The following is a 24,982-nucleotide window of genomic DNA, read 5'->3' as shown; positions in this document are numbered from 1 at the left end:
GAATTTTTTGAGGATGTAACTAGCAGAGTGGACAAGGGAGAACCAGTGGATGTGGTGTATTTGGACTTTCAAAAGGCTTTTGACAAGGTCCCACACAAGAGATTGGTGTGCAAAATCAAAGCGCATGGTATTGGGGGTAATGTACTGATGTGGATAGAGAACTGGTTGGCAGATAGGAAGCAGAAAGTCGGGATAAGCGGGTCCTTTTCCGAATGGCAGGCAGTGACTAGTGGAGTGCCGCAGGGCTCAGTGCTGGGACGTCAGCTCTTTACAATATATATTAACGATTTAGATGAAGGAATTGAGTGTAATATCTCCAAGTTTGCAGATGACACTAAACTGGGTGGCGGTGTGAGCTGTGAGGCTGCAGGGTGACTTGGACAGGTTAGGTGAGTGCGCCAATGCATGGCAGATGCAGTATAATGTGGATAAATGTGAGGTTATCCCTTTTGGGGGCAAAAACACGAAGGCAGAATATTATCTGAATGGTGGCAGATTAGGAAAAGGGGAGGTGCAACGAGACCTGGGTGTCATGGTTCATCAGTCACTGAAAGTGGGCATGCAGGTACAGCAGGCGGTAAAGAAGGCAAATGGTATGTTGGCCTTCATAGCTAGGGGTTTTGAGTATAGGAGCAGGGAGGTCTTACTGCAGTTGTACTGGGCCTTAGTGAGGCCTCACCTGGAATATTGTGTTCAGTTTTGGTCTCCTAATCTGAGGAAGGATGTTCTTGCCATTGAGCGACTGCAGCGAAGGTTCACCAGACTGATTCCGGGGATGGCTAGACTGTCATATGAGGAGAGACTGGATCAACTGGGCTTTTATTCACTGGAGTTGAGAAGAATGAGAGGTGATCTCATAGAAACATATCAGATTCTGATGGGACTGGACAGGTTAGATGCGGGAAGAATGTTCCCGATGTTGGGGAAAGACCAGAACCAGGGGGCATAGTCTTAGGATAAGGGGTAGGCCATTTAGGACTGAGATGAGGAAAAACTTCTTCACTCAGAGAGTTGTTAACCTATGGAATTCCCTGCCACAGAGAGTTGTTGATGCCAGTTCATTGGATATATTCAAGAGGGAGTTAGGTATGGCCCTTATGGCTAAGGGGATCAAGGGGTATGGAGAGAAAGCAGGAAAGGGGTACTGAGGGAATGATCAGCCATGATCTATTGAATGGTGGTGCAGGCTTGAAGGGCCGAATGGTCTACTCCTGCACCTATTTTCTATGTTCTATGTTACATTTGTGCACGAAGGACTCTAAGTCTGCATCGATACCGGGCCACCATTCGTGGGATCTGGCTATCGCTTTCATCATTACATGCCTGGGTGGATACTGTGGAGATCACTAATGAAAGTGTCCCTGCCCTTTTTTGCCACCACTACCCGATTACCCTATAGGAGGCAGTCTGTCTTTATGGACATTTCATCTCTGCACTGCTGGTATGGCTTTATTTCTTCCTGCATCTCTAACAGGACACTAGATCAACTCCCGTGGAGCACAATTTTTCACAAAGGACAGTAAAGGGTCCTGGCTCATCCAGGTTCTAATCTGTCGGGTGGTAACAGATAATTGCTCACTCTTGAATGCTTCCATTGCCATAACTAAGTCTGCGGGCTGTGCCATCTCCACCCCTGTGGTGGACAATGGCAGCCTACTGAGAGCATCGGCACAGTTTTCTGTGGCGGCTGGCGTAGTTGTCTGCGGACAATGTGAGCACCCATCTCTGGATGCGGGCCGATGCATTCGTATTTATCCCCTTACTTTTAGAAAAGAGGGATGTAAGTGGCTTATGGTCGCTTTCCAATTCAAATTTGAGCCCAAACAGATATTGATGCATTTTCTTTACCCCATAAACATACACTAACGCTTCTTTTTCGATCATGCTGTAGGCCCTCTCAGCCTTAGACAGACTTTTGGATGCATAAGCAATCGGTTGCAATTTTCCAGATTCATTAGCTTGTTACAATACACACCCGAATCCGTATGACGACGCATCACATGCTAGTACCAAACGCTTACATGGATCATACAACACAAGCAATTTGTTTGAGTATAACAGTTTCCTAGCTTTCTCAAAGGCATTTTCTTGGCATTTACCCCATACCCATTCATCACCTTTACACAGTAAAGAGTGCAGTGGTTCGAACAGTATGCTGAGACCCGGTAAGAAGTTACCAAAGTAGTTCAGGAGTCCGAGAAACGACCGCAGCTCCGACACGTTCTGTGGTCTCGGTGCATTCTTGATTGCCTCCGTCTTCGAATCGGTGGGCCTGATGCCGTCCGCTGCGATTCTTCTCCCCAGGAACTCCACTTCAAGTGCCAGGAAAACTCACTTCAAGCGTTTTAACCTGAGCCCCACACGATTAAGCCGACTAAAAACCTCCTCCAGGTTCTGTAGGTGCTCGCCGGTGTCCCGACTGTAACCAAGATGTCGTCCTGGAAGACCATAGTGCACGGGACCAACTTCAGCAAGCTTTCCATGTTCCTCTGGAATATCGCCGCGGCTGATCGAATCCCAAACGGAATTCTGTTGTAAATGAAGAGACTTTTGTGTGTGTTGATGCAGGTGAGGCCCTTCGATGATTCCTCCATCTCCTGCATCATGTAGGCCAAGGTCACGTCCAGCTTCATGAACATTTTTCCTCCCGCCAGTGTCGCAAATAGGTTGTCTGCCTTTGGTAGCGGGTATTGATCCTGCAGGGAGAAACGATTGATCGTTACTTTGTAATCACCACAAATTCTGACAGTGCCATCTACCTTGAGGACTGGAACAAGCGGACTGGCCCACTCGTTGAATTCGATCGGACTGGCCCTCTCGAAGCAGCAGGTCTAGCTTGATCTCCACCCTCTCATCATGTACGGTACCGCTCTCGCCTTGTGATGGATGGACCGCGCCCCTGGAATCAAATGGATCTGCACTTTTGCTCTTTGGAACTTCGCGAAGCCCAGTTTGAACAGCGAGGGGAACTTGTTTTGGATCTGGGCACATGAAGTGTCGTCGACAGACGAGAGCACTCGGACGTCGTCCCAGTTCCTTGTATATTTCCCAGCCAGCTCCTACCGAACAGCGTTGGGCCATTGCCCGGTACCACCCAGAGTGGTAAATTATGCACCGCTCCATCGTAGGAGACTTTTACGGTAGCACTGCTGATTACGAGAATCAATTTCTTTGTGTACGAAATAAAATGGAGTCAGAAGCAAAAGATAGAAAGGAGAATAGCAAAATATAGAAAGGAGAATAGTAAAAGTGGAGGGCAGAGAAACCCAAGGCAAAAATCAAAAAGGGCCACATTACAGCAAAATTCTAAAGGGGCAAAGTGTGTTAAAAAGACAAGCCTGAAGGCTCTGTGCCTCAATGCGAGTAGGATTCGGAATAAGGTGGACGAATTAACTGCGCAGATAGCAATTAATGGGTATGATGTAATTGACATTACGGAGACATGGCTCCAGGGCTGGGAACTCAACATCCAAGGGTATTCAGCATTTAGGAAGGATAGACAGAAAGGAAAAGGAGGCGGGGTGGCGTTGCTGGTTAAAGAGGAAATTAATGCAATAGTAAGGAGGGACATTAGCCTGGATGATGTGGAATCGGTATGGGTGGAGCTGCGGAATTCCAAAGGGCAGAAAATGCTAGTGGGAGTTGTGTACAGACCACCAAACAGTAGTTATGAGGTTGGGGACCGTATCAAACAAGAAATAAGGGATGTGTGCGATAAAGGTACAGCAGTTATCATGGGCGACTTTAATCTACATATTGATTGGGCTAACCAAACTGCTAGCAATGCGGTGGAGGAGAATTTCCTGGAGTGTATTTGGGATGGTTTTCTAGACCAGTATGTCGAGGAACCAACTAGAGGGCTGGCCATCCTAGACTGGGTGATGTGTAATGAGAAGGGACTAATTAGCAATCTTTTGTGCGAGGCCCCTTGGGGAAGAGTGCCCATAATATGGTAGAATTCTTTATTAAGATGGAGAGTGACACAATTAATTCAGAAACTAGAGTCCTGAACTTAAGGAAAGGTAACTTCGACGGTATGAGACAAGAATTGGCTAGAATAGACTGGCAAAGGATACTTAAAGGGTTGATGGTGGATAAGCAATGGCAAACATTTAAAGTTCACATGGATGAACTTCAGCAATTGTACATCCCTGTCTGGAGTAAAAATAAAATGGGGAAGGTGGCTCAACCATGGCTAACAAGGGAAATTAAGGATAGTGTTAAAACCAAGGAAGAGGCATATAATTTGGCTAGAATAAGCAACAAACCTGAGGACTGGGAGAAATTTAGAATTCAACATGGAAGACTAAGGGTTTAATTAAGAGGGGGAAAATAGAGTACGAGAGAAAGCTTGCAGGGAACATAAAAGCTGACTGCAAAAGCTTCTATAAATATGTGAAGAGAAAAAGATTAGTAATGACAAACGTAGGTCCCTTGCAGTCGGATTCGGATGAATTTATAATGGGGAATAAAGAAATGGCAGACCAATTGAATAAATACTTTGGTTCTGTCTTCACGAAGGAAGACACAAATAACCTTCCGATTGTACTAGGGGAGAGTAGGTCTAGTGAGAAGGAGGAACTAAAGGATATCTTTATTAGGTGGGAAATTGTGTTAGGGAAATTGATGGGATTGAAGGCTGATAAATCCCCGGGGCCTGATAGTCTGCATCCCAGAGTGCTTAAGGAAGTGGCCCAAGAAATAGTGGATGCATTGGTGATCATTTTCCAACAGTCTATCGACTCTGGATCAGTTCCTATTGACTAGAGGGTAGCTAATGTAACACCACTTTTTAAAAAGGGAGGGAGAGAGAAAGCGGGTAATTTTGACCAGTTAGCCTAACATCAGTATTGGGGAAAATGTTGGAATCAATCATTAAGGATGAATAGCAGCGCATTTGGATAGCAGTGACAGGATCGGACCAAGTCAGCATGGATTTACGAAAGGGAAATCATGCTTGACGAATCTTCTGGAATTTTTTGAGGATGTAACTATTGAGTGGACAAGGGAGAACCAGTGGATGTGGTGTATTTGGACTTTCAAAAGGCTTTTGACAAGGTCCCGCACAAGTGATTGGTGTGAAAACTCAAAGCGCATGGTATTTGGGGTAATGTACTGACGTGGATAGAGAACTGGTTGGCAGACAGGAAGCAGAGAGTCGGGATAAACGGGTCCTTTTCAGAATGGCAGGCAGTGGCTAGTGGAGTGCCGCAGGGCTCAGTGCTGGGACCCCAGCTCTTTACAATATACATTAATGATTTAGATGAAGGAATTGAGTGTAATATCTCCAAGTTTGCGGATGACACTAAACTGGGTGGCGGTGTTAACGATTAGATGAAGGAATTGAGTGTAATATCTCCAAGTTTGCGGATGACACTAAACTGGGTGGCGGTGTTAACGATTAGATGAAGGAATTGAGTGTAATATCTCCAAGTTTGCGGATGACACTAAACTGGGTGGCGGTGTGAGCTGTGAGGAGGGCGCTAAGAGGCTGTAGGGTGACTTGGACAGGTTAGGTGAGTGGGCCAATGCATGGCAGATGCAGTATAATGTGGATAAATGTGAGGTTATCCATTTTGGGGACAAAAACACGAAGGCAGAATATTGTCTGGATGGTGGCAGATTAGGAAAAGGGGAGGTGCAACGAGACCTGGGTGTCATGGTTCATCAGTCACTGAAAGTGGGCATGCAGGTAAGGCAGGCGGTGAAGAAGGCAAATGGTATGTTGGCCTTCATAGCTAGGAGATTTGAGTATAGGAGCAGTTGTACAGGGCCTTATTGAGGCCTCACCTGGAATATTGTGTACAGTTTGGTCTCCTATTCTGAGGAAGGATGTTCTTGCTATTGAGGGAGTGCATATGGACTGTCATATGAGGAGAGACTGGATTAACTGGGCCTTTATTCACTGGAGTTTAGAAGGATGAGAGGGGATCTCATAGAAACATTTAAGATTCTGACGGGACTGGACAGGTTAGATGTGGGAAGAATGTTCCCGATGTTGGGGAAGTCCAGAACCAGGAGACATAGTCTTAGGATAAGGGGTAGGCCATTTAGGACTGAGATGAGGAGAAACTTCTTCACTCAGAGAGTTGTTAACCTATGGAATTCCCTGCCGCAGAGAGTTGTTCATGCCAGTTCATTGGATATATTCAAGAGGGAGTTAGATATGGCCCTTACAGCTAAGGGGATCAAGGGGTATGGAGAGAAAGCAGGAAAGGGTTACTGAGGGAATGATCAGGCATGATCTTATTGAATGGCGGTGCAGACTCGAAGGGCCGAATGGCCTACTCCTGCACCTATTTTCTATGTTTCTATGTTTAGTATGAATGGGAGTCAGGACTGCCTTATCGAAAGGCTTTTTCTTCATTATGGACTGGTTCGCACCCATGTCCAGCTCCATTGACACCGGGAGTCCTTTTAATTAAACCTTCAGCATTATCGGGGACACTTTGTGGTAAATGTGTGCAACCCATATACCACTGCCTCCTCAGTCTGAGGCTCTGGTTCGCCGTGATCCACCATGGATTTGTCTTCCTCTGCAACATTGTGGTTTGCAGGATTAGCAGGGTTTGCAGCTCGCTGGACGTGTCCCATTGTTCCACAGCCCTTGCAAACGTATCCTTAGAAGTGGCATGTATGGAAACGATAATCACCCCCGCAGTGCCAACAAGGTGTTAATGGCCTTGCATTCACCACCCTTGATGGTGGACTCTGAGACATTTGCGGACGTGCAGCTACAGGCATGTGAGTCCTGCCCCATACATTATGATTCAAAAACATTACTTTGTTCACGGTACTTGCATGTGCTGAGAGATTTGTTTGGTGTTGTCACTGGTGGCGATGAACGTCTGTGCTGTCGCTATAGTTTTACTCAAGGTTGGGGTCTCTACAGTAAAAAGTTTGCGAATTATTACTTCATGGCCAATGCCAAGTACAAAGAAGTCCCTGAGCATGTGCTCCAAGTGTCCTTCAAATTCGCAATGTCCTGCAAGGTGTCTTAGCTCGGCGACGTAGCTCGCTATTTTCTGGCCTTCAGACCTCTTGTACGTGTAGAACCGGTACCTTGCCATCAGAACGCTTTCCTTCCTGGTTTCGATGCTCCCGGACCAGTGTGCACAAATCAATATACGACTTCTCTCTGGGTTTCGCTGGAGCGAGCAGATTTTTCATGAGGCCATATGTTGGTGCCCCACAAAAAGTGAGGAGGATCGCCCTTCGTTTGGTTGCGTTCGCTTCTCCTTCCAGCTCGATGGCCACAAAGTATTGGTCGAGTTGCTCCACAAAGGTTTGCCAATCATCTCCCTATGAAAATTTCTCCAGGATGCCCACGGTTCTCTGAATCTTTGTGGTGGGGTTCGTTATCTGTATCTTGTCGCCAGTTGTTGTGTCTTGAATAAAGAATCTGACTAGATACTGTGAGCTCAAAGTAAGGTGTGACCGTAGTCCTTTATTACAGGTCTCCAGAGTGCCTCTCCAGCCTGTGAGGCCTCCTTATGTACAGGTGCTCCCAAAGGATTGTGGGATCCCTTGGGACTCCAGGGGATGAGATACCTCTGGTGGTTAAACAAGATATTTATAGGTTTACATATATAACAAAATGCTGCCTTGATGTGAAGGCAATAACTCTTATTTCACCTCTGGAATTCACCTCTTTGTTTATGCTTGGCCCAAGACTGTAATGAGATCTGGAGCTGAGTGATCCTGGTGGAACCCAAACGGAGGATTGGTGAGCAGGTTATTGATGAATAAGTGCCGCCTGATAGCACTGTTGACAACACCTTCCATCGCTTTGCTGATTATTGAGAGTAGACTGATGGGGCGGTAATTGGCCGGATTGGATTTGTCCTGCTTTTTGTAGACTTAGCTGGGCAATTTTCCTCATTATAATGCCAATCAGTATCATTTGAACTCAGTGCTGCCATTTTTGAACTCCACGCTCTAGTCTTAACTTCGTACAGCTGAACACGACGTTAAGCAGCATGAAGGACTGTCCCAAAATCGCTATTTAAAGGGATTATGAAATAATTACAGGTTAGTTGCTGGATTATTTAATTTGGCTGCAGGTGCTATTGTACGTGGTTTTGGAACTTACCTATGCTTGCCAAAAGTTTGAATAATGTACTGGGAGAGGTCTGGCTAGTGTGAAGTACTTGTCTGTTCATTTCAAAAGTATGTGCTGAAACAAGTTGCTTCCAGGCATGGGTGTCCTGGTAGGCCATGCTTTGAGAATTGAGCATGAGTGGGAGAATGAAAAGATGCCATGCAGAGCAGGATAAGATGCTAAAAGAGGAATGAGAAGGGGTATCAGTCGGAAGCTTGATTCACAGAGCGACTTTAAGGAGCAATTCTCTTTTATCAACTTCAGTGAGGACCAATGCTTAAGATGTCTTAGCATCACAAAAGAGTTTGTGATTGAAATCTACCAGCTGCTGCAGCCACAACTGCAACCTCAAAGTAGGGTAAGGACAGCATTGCTTGTGGTGGTCAAGGTAACTGTGCCTCTTAACTTTTATACATCTGGCTCCTTTCAGCTGCTGCTGGAGATATAAGCAACATCATGCCCTCCAGCGAGCTAGCACCTGCACTATCCTTTTCCCCATTCTGTCTCCTGCGCACTTGTGCCGGTGTCTCACCATGTGTAGATCCCTCTTCTATCCTTGCCTCTGAATTATGTGTTGTGTCAGTGTCTGTGCTGGGGGCTGCTAGTGTAAGATCAAGTGATGCTGTCTCTTCCTCTTCCTCCACTGACTGGGAAGGCTCCAGTTCTCGGGATTCTGAAATGAAAAAGGGAGGGTAGAGGTGAAACTAAGAAGAGTGTGCTTACACCATCTGCTGCTTCTGACTCAGCAGATATTGCAGGATGAAGATGAAGTAGGATGAGGGAAGGAGGATTTGATATCCAGATATCCCCATCATTTGTCACTTCAGCTCCCCTGTGGCCATGGCCTCAATGTCCATTCCATTTCCATGGTGGCCAGCACTGTCTCTTCCATGCAGATGAAAACATACAGGGGCACTTGTCCTATTCCAGTTCTTTCCTGCTGCCTTCTGTTATGTGGCACCTTCTGCAAGAAAGACGAATGTGTGTCATTGAGTGTCATGCTATATGCTTGGGTGATATTGCTGTCATGGTTGAATATTTGTCAGTGTGTGTGTGCTGTGAGTTGTGGGTACGAGGCTTGCAACAGTGCAAAGTGTGTGAGGGCGAAGGAAATCACATGAATTTTAAGGTTAAATATTGAATGATAGAGATTTTTATTAGATGGATGATGGGGATGTAGTGATGACACAAAACTTGGAAGTATAGTGGTTAGTGATCGACTTCAAGAGGACATAGACAGGCTGGTGAAATGGGTTGGCACATGGCAGATGAAATTTAAAGCATAAAAATGTGAAATGATACATTTTGAGAGGAAGAACGAGAATGAGGAGAGGCAATATAAACTAAATGGTACAATCTTAAAGGGGGTGCAGATGAGTCCTCAACATTGACTCCGGAACCCATGAAGTCTCATGGCTTGAGCTCAAGCAAGGGCAAGGAAACCTGCTGAACCACCTACCGCCCTTCCTCAGCTGATGAATCCGCTCCATATTGAAACCACATGGAAAAAGCTCTGAGGGTAGCAAGGGCACAGAGTGCACTCTGGGTGGGGGACTTCAATATCCATCATCAAGATTGGCTCGATAGCACCACTACTGACTGAGTCCTGAAAGACAGCTGCCAGACTGGGCCTACAGCAGGTGGTGAGAGAACCAACACGAGGGGAAAACCTACTTGACCCTGTCCTCACCAATCTACCTGTCACAAATGCATCTATTCATGACAGCATTGGTAGCAGTGATCACCGCACAATCATTGTGGAGACGAAGTCCTGTGTTTACACTGAAGACACCCTCCATTGTGTTGTATGGCACTATCTTGGTAGTCTGTCGTATCCAACAAAGACGTTGTTGTGCTATCATCAATGGCATGTGTCTTCAAGTGGCTGTATAGGCCAATTCTGGATGCACATAGTCTCTTGCACACCGGACAAGGGAAGTTTAGTGTGCCTGATGCTGACAGTACTGCCACCTGATGTCGTCTATCTCTAGTGTCCCACAGGCGTTGACATCGGCTTTCTTCGAAGGTCTGACAAGCAGTCCTCGTGAGGGTTCGCCACTGGATTTTATTAGCTGCTGTATTCTCAAGGTCCTTTGGTTGGATTCCACAGTACTGGAGGTTAGCCTTAATGCAATCTTTATAGCGCTTGCGGGGGCGCCCCTGGTGTCTTTGGCCTTCACAGAGCTCGCCATGAAGAAGCTGACGAGGGATCCTTGACTCATCCATGCGGATGACATGTCCAGCCCACCGGAAATGGGCTCGCATGATCATCACCTCAATGCTAGTTGATTGTGCTTTCTCCAGAACCTCAAGGTTTGACATCCGATCTTGCCAGCGTATGTGGAGTATAGATCTGAGACTGTGCATGTGGAAAGTTTCCAACTTTTTGGTATGTCGCCTGAAGGGTGTCCAGGTCTCACATCCATAAAGGAGAGATGAGAGAACGACTGCTCTATACACCAACAGTTTAGTTGACAGTCGGATGTGGTGGTGACTCAACACCTTGGTGCGCAAGCGACCAAGTGTCTGGCTGGCTTTACAGATCCTTGCATCAATCTCCTTGTCCAAGGACCCATCACTTGATATGGTGCTGCCAAGGTACTTAAAGCTGTCCACTGTCTTTAGTTGTATACTGCCGAGCAGGTGGGAGCAGGCGCTGTGGTGCCAGGGGCAGGCTGATAGAGAACCTCAGTTTTACTAAGGCTGATGGTTAGGCCAAACAGTTCTGTTGCCTCAGCAAATTTGCTGAGTATGAATTGTAGGTCACTCTCCTTGTGTGCCATGAGGGCACAGTCGTCAGCAAAGAGTGCCTCTGGGATGAGTCGTTTCCGTACTTTGGTCTTTGCAGCAAGGCGGCGGAGGTCGAACAGCGAACCATCTAATCGATAGTTCAGGTAGACCCCAAACTCCAAGTCTTTTATGGCATAGTTCAAGACGCAGGTAAAGAATAGGTTGAACAGAACTGAAGCGAGTACACAACCTTGTTTTATGGCACTATCACTGTGCTAAATGGGATGGATTCTAAATGATGGCGGGACTGACATAACAAGAAAGACTGGATCAACTGGGCTTGTATTCATTGTAGTTCAGAAGAATGAGAGGGGATCTCATAGAAACGTTTAAAATTCTGACGGGTTTAGACAGGTTAGATGCAGGAAGAATGTTCCCAATGTTGGGGAAGTCCAGAACCAGGGGTCACAGTCTAAGGATAAGAGGTAAGCCATTTAGGACCGAGATAAGGAGAAAGTTCTTCACCCAGAGAGTGGTGAACCTATGGAATTCTCTACCACAGAAAGTTGTTGAGGCCAATTCACTAAATATATTCAAAAAGGAGTTAGATGTAGTCCTTACTACTCGGGGGATCAAGGGGTATGGCGAGAAAGCAGGAATGGGATACTGAAGTTGCATGTTCAGCCATGCACTCATTGAATGGCGGTGCGGGCTCAAAGGGCCGAATGGCCTACTCCTGCACCTATTTTCTATGTTTCTATGATTCAGAACAGATCTAGCACCTCAAAATTGGGTATCCATGAGAAGCTGTGGGCCATCAGCAGCAGCAGCAGAATTGTATTCCACCACAATCTAACTTCATATCCCTCACTCTACCATTACCATCAAGCCAGGGGTTCAATGAGGAATGCAGAAGAGCATGCCAGGAGCAGCCCCGGTGTACCTAGGGGAAGCTGCAATGCAGGATTATATACTTGCTAAGCAGCAGAAGCAGCATACTATAAACAGAGCTAAGCAATCCCACAATAAATGGATCAGATCAAAGCTCTACAGTACTGCCACATCCAGTCGTGAATGGTGGTGAACAATTAAACAAATAACGGGAGGAGGAGGCTCTATAAATATCCTCATCCTCAATGATGGCGGAGCTCAGCATGCAAGTGCAAAAGACAAAGCAGAAGCGTTTGCAATCATCTTCAGCCAGAAGTGCCGAGTGAATGATCCATATCGGCCTCCTCCTGAGGTCACCACCATCACAGAAGCCAGTTTTCAGCCATTTCGATTCACTCCACATGATATCAGGAATCGGCTGAGCGCACTGGATACAGCAAAGGCTATGGGCCCCAACTACATCCCGCTGTCATGCTGAAGACCTGTGCTCCAGAACTAGCCTGTAGGCAAGCTGTTCCAGTACAACTACAACACTGGCATCTACCCGACAAGGTGGATAGGGCTTTAAACTAAATATTGGAGGGGAGGTATCCGGTGAGTGGAAATGTAAAAAGTCAAAGAGAAAGGAGAAGGTAAATGTGCAGGGTAGTGATAGGGGTTATGATAACCAGAGTGTGACAGGAAGGGACAGAGCATATACACATAAGACAAAATTAAAAGCTCTTTATCTGAATGCATGCAGCATTCGTAACAAGATAGATGAGTTGACGGCATAAATAGAAATAAATGGGTATGATCTGATTGCCACTACAGAGATGTGGTTGCAAGATAACCAAGGATGGGAATTGAATAATCAGGGATATTTGCCATTTCATAAAGATAGGCAGGAAGGAAAAGGAGGTGGGGTAGTTATGTTAATAAGGGATGAGATCAGTGCAGTAGTGAGAAATTATATTGGCTCAGAAGATCAAGATGTAGAATCAGTTTGGGTGGAGATAAGAAATAATAAGGGAAATAAGTCACTGATGGGAGTAATCTACAGGGCCCCAAACGGTAGCCACACTGGAGGACAGAGCATAAATCAAAAAATAATGGAGGCTTGTAAGAAAGGTACGGCAATAATCATGGGCGATTTTAATCTTCATATTGATTGGACAAATCAAATTAGCAAAGGTAGCCTTGAGGAAGAGTTCATCGAATGTATGCAGGATGGTTTCTTGGAACAATACATTGTGGAACCAACCAGGGAGCAGACCATTTTAGATCTGGTAATGTGTAACAAGTCTGGATTAATTAATGATCTCGTAGTGGAGGATCCTCTTGGGAAGTGTGATCATAGCATGGTACAATTTCAAATTCAGTTTGAGGGTAAGAAAGCAGGTCTCAACCCAGTGTCCTGAACTTAAATAAATGTAATTACAAAGGTATGAAGGCAGAGTTGGTTGAAGTGGACTGGGAAAATATAGTAAAGGGTAAGACTGTTCAAAAACAATGGCAAACATTTAAGGACATATTTCATAACTATAAGCAAAGATATATTACAGTGAGAAAGCAAGACTGTAAGAGAAGGGATAACCATCCGTGGCTAACTAATGAAATAAGGGATAGTATCAAATTGAAATCAAGGACATAAAATGTGGCCAAGACTAGTGGGAGGCCAGAGGATTGGGAAACTTTTAAAAGCTAGCAAAGAATGAATAAAAAAATAATAGAGGGAAGAAAGATTATGAAAGTAACCCAGCACAAAATATAAAATCAGATAGTAAGAGTTTCTGCAGGTACATAAAAAGGAAAAGCTTGGCTAAAGTAAATGTTGGTCCCCTAGAGGATGAGACTGGGTAATTAATAATGGGGAACAGGGAAATGGCAGAGACTACGATAGTGGATAATCAAGGGGCTGTAGGGAGGAAGGAACTTACTACAATCACTATCACTAAAGAAGTAGTACTCGGTAAAATAATGGAACTAAAGGCCTGATAGCTTGCATCCTCGGGTCCTAAAAGAAGTGGCTGCAGAGATAGTGGATGCATTGTTTGTAATTTACCAAAATTCCCTGGATTCTGAGGAGGTCCCAGCGGATTGGAAAACTGCACATGTAACGCCCCTATTTAAAAATGTAGGCAGACAGAAAGCAGGAAACTATAGACCGGTTAGCCAAACATCTGTCGGTGGGAAAATGCTGGAGTTCATTATTAAGGAAGCAGTAGCAGGACATTTGGAAAAGCATAATTCGATCAAGCAGAGTCAGCACAGTTTTAGGAAAGGGAAGTCATGTTTGACAAATCTACTGAATTCTTTGAGGATGTAACGAGCAGGGTGGATAAAGGGGAACCAGTGGATGTGGTGTATTTGGATTTCCAGAAGGCATTCTATAAGGTGCTACATAAAATGTTACTGCACAAGATAAAAGTTCACAGGGTTGGGGGTAATATATTAGTATGGATAGAGGATTTGCTAATTAATAGAAAATAGAGTCAGGATAAACGGGTCATTTTCTGGTTGGCAAACAGTAACTAGTGGGGTGCCGCAGGGATCAGTGCTGGTGCCTCAACTATTTACAACCTATAAGGGTTTTTCTATAAGGGGTATGGCGAGAAAGCAGGAATGGGGTACTGAAGTTGAATGTTCAGCCATGAACTCATTGAATGGCGGTGCAGGCTAGAAGGGCCGAATGGCCTACTCCTGCACCTATTTTCTATGTTTCTATGTTTCTATATTAATAACTTGGATAAAGGGACTGAGTGTAATGTAGTCAAGTTTGCTGATACAAAGATGGGTGGGAAAGCAAATTGTGAGGAGAATTCAAAAAATCTACGTGGGTGAGTGGGCAAAGATTTGGTAGATGGAGTACAATGTGGGAAAATGTGAGGTTATCCACTTTGGCTGAAAAAATAGAAAAGCAAATTATAATTTAAATGGAGAAAAATTGCAAAGTGCTGCAGTACAGAGGGACTTAGGGGTCCTTGTCGTGAAACACAAGAAGTTAGTATGCAGGTTCATCAAGTAATCAGGAAAGCAAATGGAATGTTGCCCTTTATTGCAATGAGGATAGATTATAAAAGCAGAGAAGTCCTGCTTCAACTGTATTGGTGAGGCCATACCTGGAGTTTTGGTCTCCATATTTAAGGAAGGATATACTTGCATTGGAGGCTGTTCAGAGAAGGTTCATTGGGTTGATTCTGGAGATGAGGGGGTTGACTTATAAAGATAGGTTGAGTAGGTTGGGCCTATACTCACTGGAGTTGAGAAGAATGAGAGGTGATCTTTTCGAAACATATAAGATAATGAGGGGACTCGACAAGGTGGATGGAGAGAAGATATTTCCACTTGGGGAAATTAAAACTCGGGGCATAGTCTTAGAATAAGGGGGCGCCCATTTAAAACTGAGATGAGGAGGAATTTCTTCTCTCAGAGGGTTATAAACCTGTAGAGTTCTCTGACCCAGAGAGCTGTGGAGGCTGGGTCATTGATTATATTCAAGGCGGCAATAGACAGATTTTTGAGCGATAAGGGAATAAAGGGTTACGGGAAGCAGACACGGAAGTGGAGCTGAATCCATGATCAGATCAGCCATGATCTTATTGAATGGCGGAGCAGGCTCAAAGGGTCAAATGGCCTACTCCTGCTCCTATTTTATGTTCTTAATCTACCAAAATTCCTTGGATTCTGGAGAGGTCCCAGCGGACTAGAAAACCGCAAATGTAACGCCCCTACTTAAGAAAGGAGGGAGACAGAAAGCAGGAAACTATAGACCAGTTAGCCTAACCTCTGTCACTGGGAAAATGCTGGAGTCCATCATTAAAGAAGAAGTAGCAGGACAAATAGAAAATCATAATGCAATTAAGCAGAGTCAGCATGGTTTTATGAAAGGGAAATCTTGTTTGACAAATTTGCTGGAGTTCTTTGAGAATGTAATGAGCAGGGTGGATAAAGGGGAACTAGTAGATGTCATGGATTTGGATTTCCAGAAACCATTCGATAAGGTGTCACATAAAAGGTTACTGCACAAGATAAGCGCTCATGGGGTTGGGGGTATTATATTAGCGTGGATAGAGGATTGGTTAACTAATGGAAAACAGAGAGTAGAGATAAATGGGTCATTTTCAGGCTGACAAACGGTAACTACTGGGGTGCCATAGGGATCAGTGCCTCAACTATTTACAATTTATATTATTAACTTGGGTGAAGGGACCGAGTGTAATATAACCAAATTTGCTGATGATACAAAGATAGGTGGGAAAGCAAGTTGTCAGGAGGACGCAAAGAATCTACAAAAAGATATAGATAGGCTGTGAGTGGGCAAATGTTTGGCAGATGTAGTATAATGTGGGAAAATGTGAGGTTATCCACTTTGGTAGGAAAAATAAAAAAGCAAATTATTATTTAAATAGGGAGAGATTACAAAATTCTGCTGTACAGAGGGATCTAGGGGTCCTTGTACATGGAACACAACAAGTTAGCATGTAGGTACAGCAAGTAATTGGGAAGACAAATGGAATGTTGGGCTTTATTGCAAGGGGGATGGAGTATAATATTAGGGAAGTCCTGCTGTAACTTTACAGGGCATTGGCAAGACCACATCTGGAGTACTGCATACAGTTTTGGTCTCCTTATTTAACGAAGGATATACTTGCATTGGAGGCAGTTGAGAGAAGGTTCACAAGGTTGATTCCTGAGATGAAGGGGTTGTCATATGAAGAAAGGTTGAGCAGGTTGGGTCTATACTGTTTGGAGTTTAGAAGATTGAGAGGTGATCTTATTGAAACATATAAGATTCTGAGGTGGTTTGACCGTGTAGATGAAGAGAGGATGTTTCCCCTCGTGGGGAAATCTAGAACTAGGGGGCATAGTTTCAGAATAAGGGGTCGCCCATTTAAAACGGAAATTAGGAGAAATTTCTTCTCTTAGAGGGCTGTGAATCCTTGGAATCCTCTACCCCAGAGAGCTTTGGAGTCTGGGTCATTGAATATATTTAAGGTGGAGATAGATTTTTGAACTATAAGGGAGCCAAGGATTATGGGGAGCAGGCGGGGAAGTGGAGTTGAGGCCAGGATCAGATCAGCCATGATATTGAATGGCGGAGCAGGCTTGAGGGGCCAAATGGTCTAATCCTGCTCCTATTTCATATGTTCTAAAATTTACCAGGTATGTCCTGTCCACAAACAGGAAAGATCCAATCGGCCAATTACCTCAAAATCAGTCTACTCTCAATCATCATCATCAACATTGTATCATCATCATCATAGGCAGTCCCTCAGGGTCGAGGATGACTTGCTTCCACACTGAAAATTAGTACTCAGGTGACTGATGAACTCATTTTAAACGGTGGAAGATGAATGTGTGTGAATTCTTTTAATGTGGGGTGGCCATTGTACATCAGCCACTAACATGGGCTTGACAGAGCAATGTCTTAGTCCAGTGGCAAGGGGATCCAAGATGAATGGAGACCAGGCTCCGCCGCATGTGCCAATATATACACACAAACTCAAACATACTCCGAGTGTTCTCCTTCCTTTCTCCTTCCCACAGTACTTCTCGCTACGTGGAATTTATAGTACGTAATGTGAGCCTCATGACCTCACAGCCTCGCTATTGGCCTGTGCTGCGCCTTCCCTTTGTCTTGTCCACGCTGCTTCACCTCTGGGCTCTGATCTCTCCATGCCACGTCTGTCCTCTCTGCTTCTGATCTCTGGACCTTGCCAGTCCCGATCTCTGGACCTCGCCGGTCCTGACCTCCGGACCTCTGGACCTCGCCGGTCCCGACCTCCGGACCCTACCGGTCCTGTCCTCCGCTCCTCATCGGTCCCAACCTCTGCTCCACGCCACCTCTGACCTCCACTCCTTGTCACTTCTGACCTCTGCTCTTCACCACTTCCAGCCTCCCCTCCGCCAAATTCAAACCTCCGCCCCTCGCCGTTTCCGACCTCTGTTCCACGCAGATTCCGACCTCCGCTCCGCCGCTTCCATCCTGTGCTTCTCCTGCTCCTGGGTGCTGACCCCTCCACTAGGCTCCACCACACTCCAAGAGAGTGCCACCAATCATTTACCTGCATTTTGATGACGTCTAATTTTGTCACCCACTTTGGTTTTGTCGCCCCCGCGAGACCATTGTTGATTCTGCTGCGGTGGGTAACTTTTTTTGATTGGCTCACAGCTCCAGTTTCATGCTCCAAACTGCTCCTCCAAAGTTCTACCAAGCGGCAGTTACTCATCAATAAAAGCTCACCGATGCTCAGTTTCGGTTCCGTCAGGACTACTCAGCTCCAGACCTCATTACAGTCTTGATCCAAACATGGACAATAAAGCTCAATTCCAGAGGTGAGGTGAGAGTGACTGCCCTTGACATCAAGGCAGCATTTGACCGAGTGTCGCTTCAAGGAGCCCTAGTAAAATTGAAGTCAGGGAGCAAACTCCACTGGCTGGAGTCACACACCAGCCCCAGGACATCGCTGCAGTGTCCTAGGCCCAACCATCTTCAGCTGCTTCAACAATGACCTTTCCTCCATGATAAGGTCAGAAGTGGGGATGTTCGCTGATGAGTGCAGTGTTCTGTTCCATTCGCAACTCCTCTGAAACTGAAGCAATTTATGCCCGCATGCAGCAAGACCTGGACAACATTTAAGCTTGGGCTGATAAGTGACAAGCAACATCGCGCCACACAAGTGCCAGGCAATGACCATCTCTAATAAACGAGAGTCTAACCACCGCCCATTGATATTCAATGGCATTACCATCACCAAATCCCCCATCAACATCATGGGAGGTCACCATTGATGAGAAACTTAACTGGACCAGCCACATAAATACTGACAAGAGCGGGTCAGAGGCTGGGTGTTCTGCGGCAATGTCTCACCTCCTGACTCCCCAGAGCCTTTCCACCATCTACAAGGCATAAGTCAGAAGTGTTATGGAATACTCTCCACTTGCCTGGATCAGTGCAGCTCCAACAAATTTCAGGATGCTCAACACCATCTAGGACAAAGCAGCCCCTTGATTGGCATCCTATCCAGCACCTTCAACATTCACTCCCTCCATCATCAGCACACAGTGGCTGCAATATGTACCATCGATAAGATGCACTACAGCAACTCACTATGGCTTCTTCGGCAGAACCTCCCAAACCCAAGACCTCTAGCACCTAGAAGGACAAGGGTAACAGGCAGATGGGAGCAACATCACCTGCAAGTTCGCCTCAAAGTCACACACCATCCTGATTTGGAAATATATCACCGTTTCTTCATCGGCCAAAATATTGGAACTCCCTCCCTAACAGCATTGTGGGAGCACCTTCACACATGGACTGCAGTAGTTCAAGAAGGCGGCTCACTATCATCTTCTCAAGGGGAATTAGGGATGGGTAATAAATACTGGCCTTGCCAGCGATGCCCACATCCTGGAACAAATAAAAAAAAGTTAATACATTTATCTATAATCATATCACATACATTTACATGAATACTATTACCCTTGTGCAATTCCTTAGTGTCTGTATTTTATGTGTCCTTTCCTGATCTAGTGCGCCTATGGCGTGCTCCCCCGGTGACTGCAGTACGGCTGGTGGAATGCTGTTGTGTTTCCATGCGGGAGCCTTCAGATGGCCTTGCAGGACGACCTCAACTAGTTGTGGACAAGAAGGCCTGGCTATAGACTGCAGCACCTCGGCACATGCAGCAGCTGTCTGAACCGGCTGGCTGATGGGCAGCTGCAAAGGTAAAGGCGGAGTGGCAGTGGTGGGAGTAGGAATGCTGACATCCTGAGAGAGGACAGTAGTTTCCTGCTCCACTGACCCACTGCCACTCCCCTGGGGCGGGGCCTCAGCATTCCTTGCAATCTGTTGGAGCACTGATTGCTGGGCAGCTGCTACACTGTGAGAGCTCCGATCGATGTTGGTAAAGCCAACCACGATGGTAGCAATGATAGCTTGGGTGGCTTCAAGCTGAAATTGCATGAGAACAGTATGATTTTGGGAGTCTTCAAGCCAAGACTGCATGAGAGCATTCTGAGATTGGGAAGCATCACACTGAGACTGCATGAGAGCAGTCAGACCTTGGATGCCACTAAGCAAAGACTGCCTGGGTCGCTTCCGCCTGTATTGCAATGGAAGTTGCAACATCGCCCATCATGCATGCCATCACATCTGGGTCGCCACAGTCTTTTTGGGAATGTATCATTATTTCAGACTAGAAATCTTCGGCTCCATGATCTGCGTGGAGCCCTGTGCAATGTTGGAGGCGGATTCCTCCACACTCCTTGACATTACCGAGAGGCTCTCTGGCAGCCTTGCCACTCCACCTATCATTTCCATGTGCATTCCCATCACCCTTCTTTGGAAGGCCTCCCCATTGAGATCCTTATCTGAGTCCTGTGCACAGAACCCACGGGCAAACTCGCCCTCCGGAGAACTGGCCCCCGAGTTACCCTTTTGCCCGGCCTTGCTGCAACCCACTCGTCCCCAGTGCCTTGCCCTGTACAGATCCCGCTGCTACACTAGTCTCTAAAGAATGCGTAGTGCTAGTATCTGAGCTGGTGTAGTGACGCAGTGTCTTCTGCCTCCTCTTTTTCCCCCTTGCTCTCTGCGCTGCCCTTGGGCGACAGGATGCTCGGATGTTTGCTGATTATCTGAAAGGAGGGAAGCACAAGAGTCGGGTGAGGGGAGGGGTGTGAGAAAGCCAGAAATGCATGCGTACAGCATGAATAGCTTGAAAAGTGAGAAAAGATTGTGGGCTGAGGGGGAAGTGGAATGTGAGAAGAGCATTAACAATGAACATACTGTTGTCCAAAGCGGGTCAATGTTTCCCCTGGCTATGGTGCCGACGACCTGGTGCCCATTAATCTCCAACACTCAACTCTGCAGCTGGGCTCAGCTCTTTAATGTTACCTGGCCCCCGCCTGTCCACTCCTGCTCCTGGCAATTGTGAGCGACCTTAGCCTGTATGAACAAGGGAAGTATGTCAGTGAGTGTGTTGCAATGCATTTGGGTGATGTACCTGCCATAGTTGAATAGCTGTTATTGTGTGCAAGGTGTGAGATGTGGGTGAGAGTGTTGATAGATAGCGCTTGTTGGTGGGTGATTGTTGAGGGTGTGGTGCATTGAGCTGTGTGTGAAGCTTGTGGTACATGGAGGTATGTGGCATTTGCTGAAGCCATCACTTTCTGCCATGGTTGCTACGGATGTCTTCTGAACAGTGTTTGGTTTGCTGTTGGGGCAGCTTCAGACCCGTCAAGCCTGACAAGGTGCTGCAGCATCAATAAGTAGTGAAAAAAGCCTGTGGCAATCATTACTTGCAATTAGACTCCCCCCCGATATTAATCTAACTTTTCAATGTAACACCAGTGAGCTTGAGTTTTTAGACTAGAATCATGATTACAATCATTTTAATGAGTCAGCATGCATTTTGCGTGCATTCTCGGCAGTATTCAGGTGGCAAAGCTTAACCTTTTTTAGTTTAAGCACTGCCCATTTCTTGGCTATAACAAATTTCTAGCCCGACTGTTTGCATGGCCTTTTCCGTTTGAAAGTTCTGTTATTTTGTAATCTTATCCTGCTCTAGCTGGACTTGTTGTGGCAGTAAATCAACATTTGGGTTAACAGTCAGGCTTCTAGATTCAGATTCACCCTATCTTTGGTGGTCAACAGAATTTCCGACATCAGTGCTGTTAAAGCAGGAAATGGGATGCCGAGGGTGGGGTGTGGAGAGTGGCACGAAGAGTAATGGGAGGCCGTGTGCGGGAAGGAGAGGCACTTTAAATATAGGATCTGGAGGAATGCTCTTGTTCCTCCTGGCTCCACATTTAGATAAGTAAATTTCAAAAACTTACCTATTTGGCAGTCATCAGTCCCAAGGCCTGGCTGTTTCAGGGCAAACCAAATTTGCAAGAGCCTCAATAGACTTTAGGCCTCTTATTTGAATTTGCCTGTTTCAGGAGTGGGCCTTGAATGCCTGTTTTTTTTTCTTGATCTACATAGTGGTAATATGTACATGCTTGCTGCCTGCCAAATTAGGGATTTAGTAAACTAGTTTGTGTCTGAAAAATGGGTGCTGCACGCACGGCTGTATTGATAGGCCATGATGTGTGACAAAGAGGGTGAAAAAAATTAAAAGTAATGTTCAATAATATTTTCTGGCTCCACATACACTAACTACTCAATCTACCTTGAATAAATTATTTCTTTTAGCTGTGGTATGGGAAAGATGGTTTGGCATATATAACTCGCATGCGTCCTTCGAGGGGTTGGACTGTTTTTCTGGAATTGGAGCGCTTAAAAGGGAACGATTTCTACTATAAGAGTGAGAGTACATTAACTGTCTTCTTTGACAGACAGAAGCAATTACAAGAGGCAAGTATGATGTTTATTTTAGCATTATTTCTAAGTTAATTTCATTTATTTTATTAATCCAGTAGCAATTAGAAACATTTACATCAATGCCAAGAATTCAATGTTTTCTACACTTACAGAACATATATTTTCTTTGCTTCTGCTTTTCACTGTAGTTGGATCTCATGCTATCTTTATTAAAAAGAGGTGCAGGAACAGATGTTTGCTTATCATAGTTCTTCCTTATTTGTTCAAGTTTCATGTATAATTAATGCTTGCCATTATGCAACTAGAGATAGAGCGCCTTTAAAAAAATTATGCCACATGTAATCTGGCTCAGCCTTTAGTTTATTGCCCTAGTTATACACAGAAGTTATTTGTGGATTGCCATACTAGGCAAAGTTGTTTAATTATTTATCTCTCCGATCTCTACAAAAGCTTACATTTATGTAAAGCTGCTTATGTAAAAGAATGTCTCAGAGCTTTACAATGGAGAGCTGTAGACACTAAAGTTAAGTTCAGAGACAAACTTTTAGGGTGTTACTTTAGCAAAGAAAGAGGATCAATGCAAAGTGGTTTTTGAAGAGAATTCCAGAGGGCATGGGCGTCATCATTAAAAGGCCAGCCTCAATGGGTGAACAGAGGCAGTGGCGAACTAAAAGTGATCCAGATTCAGAATAACAGAAGGTGCAAGATGTGATCTGGGGATAGAAAGGATTTCTCAGATGAGATGGAACAAGATCTGAAGGGATTTGAAGGTGAGAAATGTCCCTTGCAAAATAGAGAGAAAGTTTTCTCTCAGTAAAGTCTGACAAGTTTATGTGCTATTTGACAGATGCCTTCTTGAATTGCTGCCTACTTACCTATTTTTGTTTGAACTGATCTGGGTGACCCTAGAATTGGGCTGTTAGTTGATGCCAGTACTTTGTTTCATAATTTGTAATGAATACCATGCATCGCTCCCAGTGACAGACACCCATGACACGTGCCTTCTTTACCTTCTATCACCCTCTTCAGGGCAGAGTTTCAGCTGGGTGGTACTTCCACCCGCTCATGCATGTCTGCCCCCAGCCCTGACCCATTTTTCTGGTTCGGGGCTGATTAGGATGCACGGTGGGCTCCCGCAGGACTTCCAACATCGAGAGGGAGCCCACCAGCGGAAGAAAGAGACTCTAGTAGTGATTTATTCGGACGTCGCTACAGCTCCAGAATATCTGATGATGGATCTTAAAGGGGCAGAAGGGGAAGGCTCCCTGAAGATCGCCCCAGCCAGAAACAGGTCCAGCTCTCGCTGGAAGAAATTATTGTTCTATCATAATTTATTTGGAATGGATCTTTAACTTTATCCCTGCTTCTTGTTTGAATTTCAAGTTTTCTCCACTATTATTCAACATACTATGCCTGAGTCAGGCACCAGAAACCTGTGGATAACATGTACAATCCTTTAGGAACTCCCCTTGTCCTGGAGAATAAAGAGATTTGTAGGCAAGAACAGAGGCAGAGGCAACTCCCCAGGTAGCAGCTGTAAATGTACATTATGATGTGCTTGGAATCACGACAAGTTTCACATTTAAGAAGTGAAATCTTTTTCTGTAGGATGAAATTTTACACGGGTGTCCTTGTGTCCTGTCAATGACTCTTTGGGCCTGATGAAATCCTGCCATGGTATCGCCCTTTCCCATTTATGGAACATGTCCATTGGAAAGGAGATAAAGTAGACTGCTCTCCAAAACAGGGCATGCAGCACTGGACTGCTGATTGCCTAAGTGACACATAACCCGCAATGAAGAAATTGAGTGCCATTGTCATTTATCCTTCCACAGTTACTGTTGTGATCTGTAGGTAATATACAGCAGCTTTCTTCAGATTCATGCCAACTACTGCCTATGGTGCCTTACCAATATGACTGCTCAACTACAGAGGAATCTTCCTGCTGTCGGCCACTGGGAAAGTCATCGCAGGAAGGTCTTCTCCCTGTGGCTGAAGAGCTCTTCCCAGAGTCACAATATGGATTCTGTTCACTAAGGGTACAATGGACATGATCTTCACCACACAACAACTACAAGAGAAATGCAGGGAACAGCACCAACCCTTGTACATGGCCTTCTTTGACCTCGCAAAGGCCTTTGACACTGTCAACCATGAGGGACTATGGAGAATCCTCCTCCGTTTCGGCTGCCCCCAAAAGTTTGTCACCATCTTCCGCCTGCTCCATGACGACATGCATGCCATGATCCTGACCAACAGACCCCATGCACTTCCGGATATCATTGAGGGTTGGGCAGTGGCTGTCAGACTGCAGAAATGACACACAGTTTGTGTCCCTAAGCATAAATCCAGTAGCGACCAAAGTCAAGGTTCAGTTATCGTGAAAACAATCCACTTCATTCCCAATGAATAAATGAAACAAAAGCAGTCCAAAATGGGCACCAAGCAGCATTTCCTGGTTTGCTAACAAACTGCAACTTGATTATATAGTGATGTTGAGTTTGGGACATTGAAAGGTAGATTTTAACTATTGGACAGCCGGCCAGCAGGATGGCTATCTAATTTTTCGGCAGCGGGACCCGTCCATTTCAAGAACCAGACCTCATTATCATGTCACCTGCGAGTCGTGTTCTCCGAACGGCCAATCTATTGCAGCTTGCCGGCTCAATCAGGTGGCCCAGAAGCTAGCTGACCAGGATGATGGTATGATGTGAGGTGGGCACAGTGTGGTCGATCATGAAGGGGATATGTCCATTGGCAAGGAGATAAAGTGGGCAACTGTCAAAAACAGGGAATCAGTCACCTACTTAATACAGCAGTGGACCGCTGATTGACTATGTGGTAGATAACCCCCAATGTAGCCTCAAAGGAACTTATGGGGAAGAAATTGAGACTAGGGCAGCAGCGACTCATATTCTTGTGGAGCCCAGAGAAGCACTCCTGGTTCAGACCAC

General features: G+C 45.5%; 1 long non-coding RNA gene across 1 annotated transcript in view; it reads left to right on the top strand.

Annotated features, from left to right (window-relative positions):
- Positions 1–22,055, top strand: part of LOC139239228 (uncharacterized) — a 94,247-nt gene extending 72,192 nt beyond the window's left edge. The window contains exon 3 of the long non-coding RNA XR_011588618.1: positions 21,900–22,055. This is a non-coding gene — a long non-coding RNA (uncharacterized lncRNA). The remainder of the gene's footprint in view (positions 1–21,899) is intronic.
- The last annotated feature ends 2,927 nt before the right edge of the window (positions 22,056–24,982 follow it).

The sequence above is a fragment of the Pristiophorus japonicus genome, chromosome 26 (assembly GCF_044704955.1).
Source record: "Pristiophorus japonicus isolate sPriJap1 chromosome 26, sPriJap1.hap1, whole genome shotgun sequence".
Lineage (NCBI taxonomy): Eukaryota > Metazoa > Chordata > Chondrichthyes > Pristiophoridae > Pristiophorus > Pristiophorus japonicus.
Note: the sequence above shows the minus strand (reverse complement) of the source record. Positions and strands in the feature narration are given on the sequence as shown.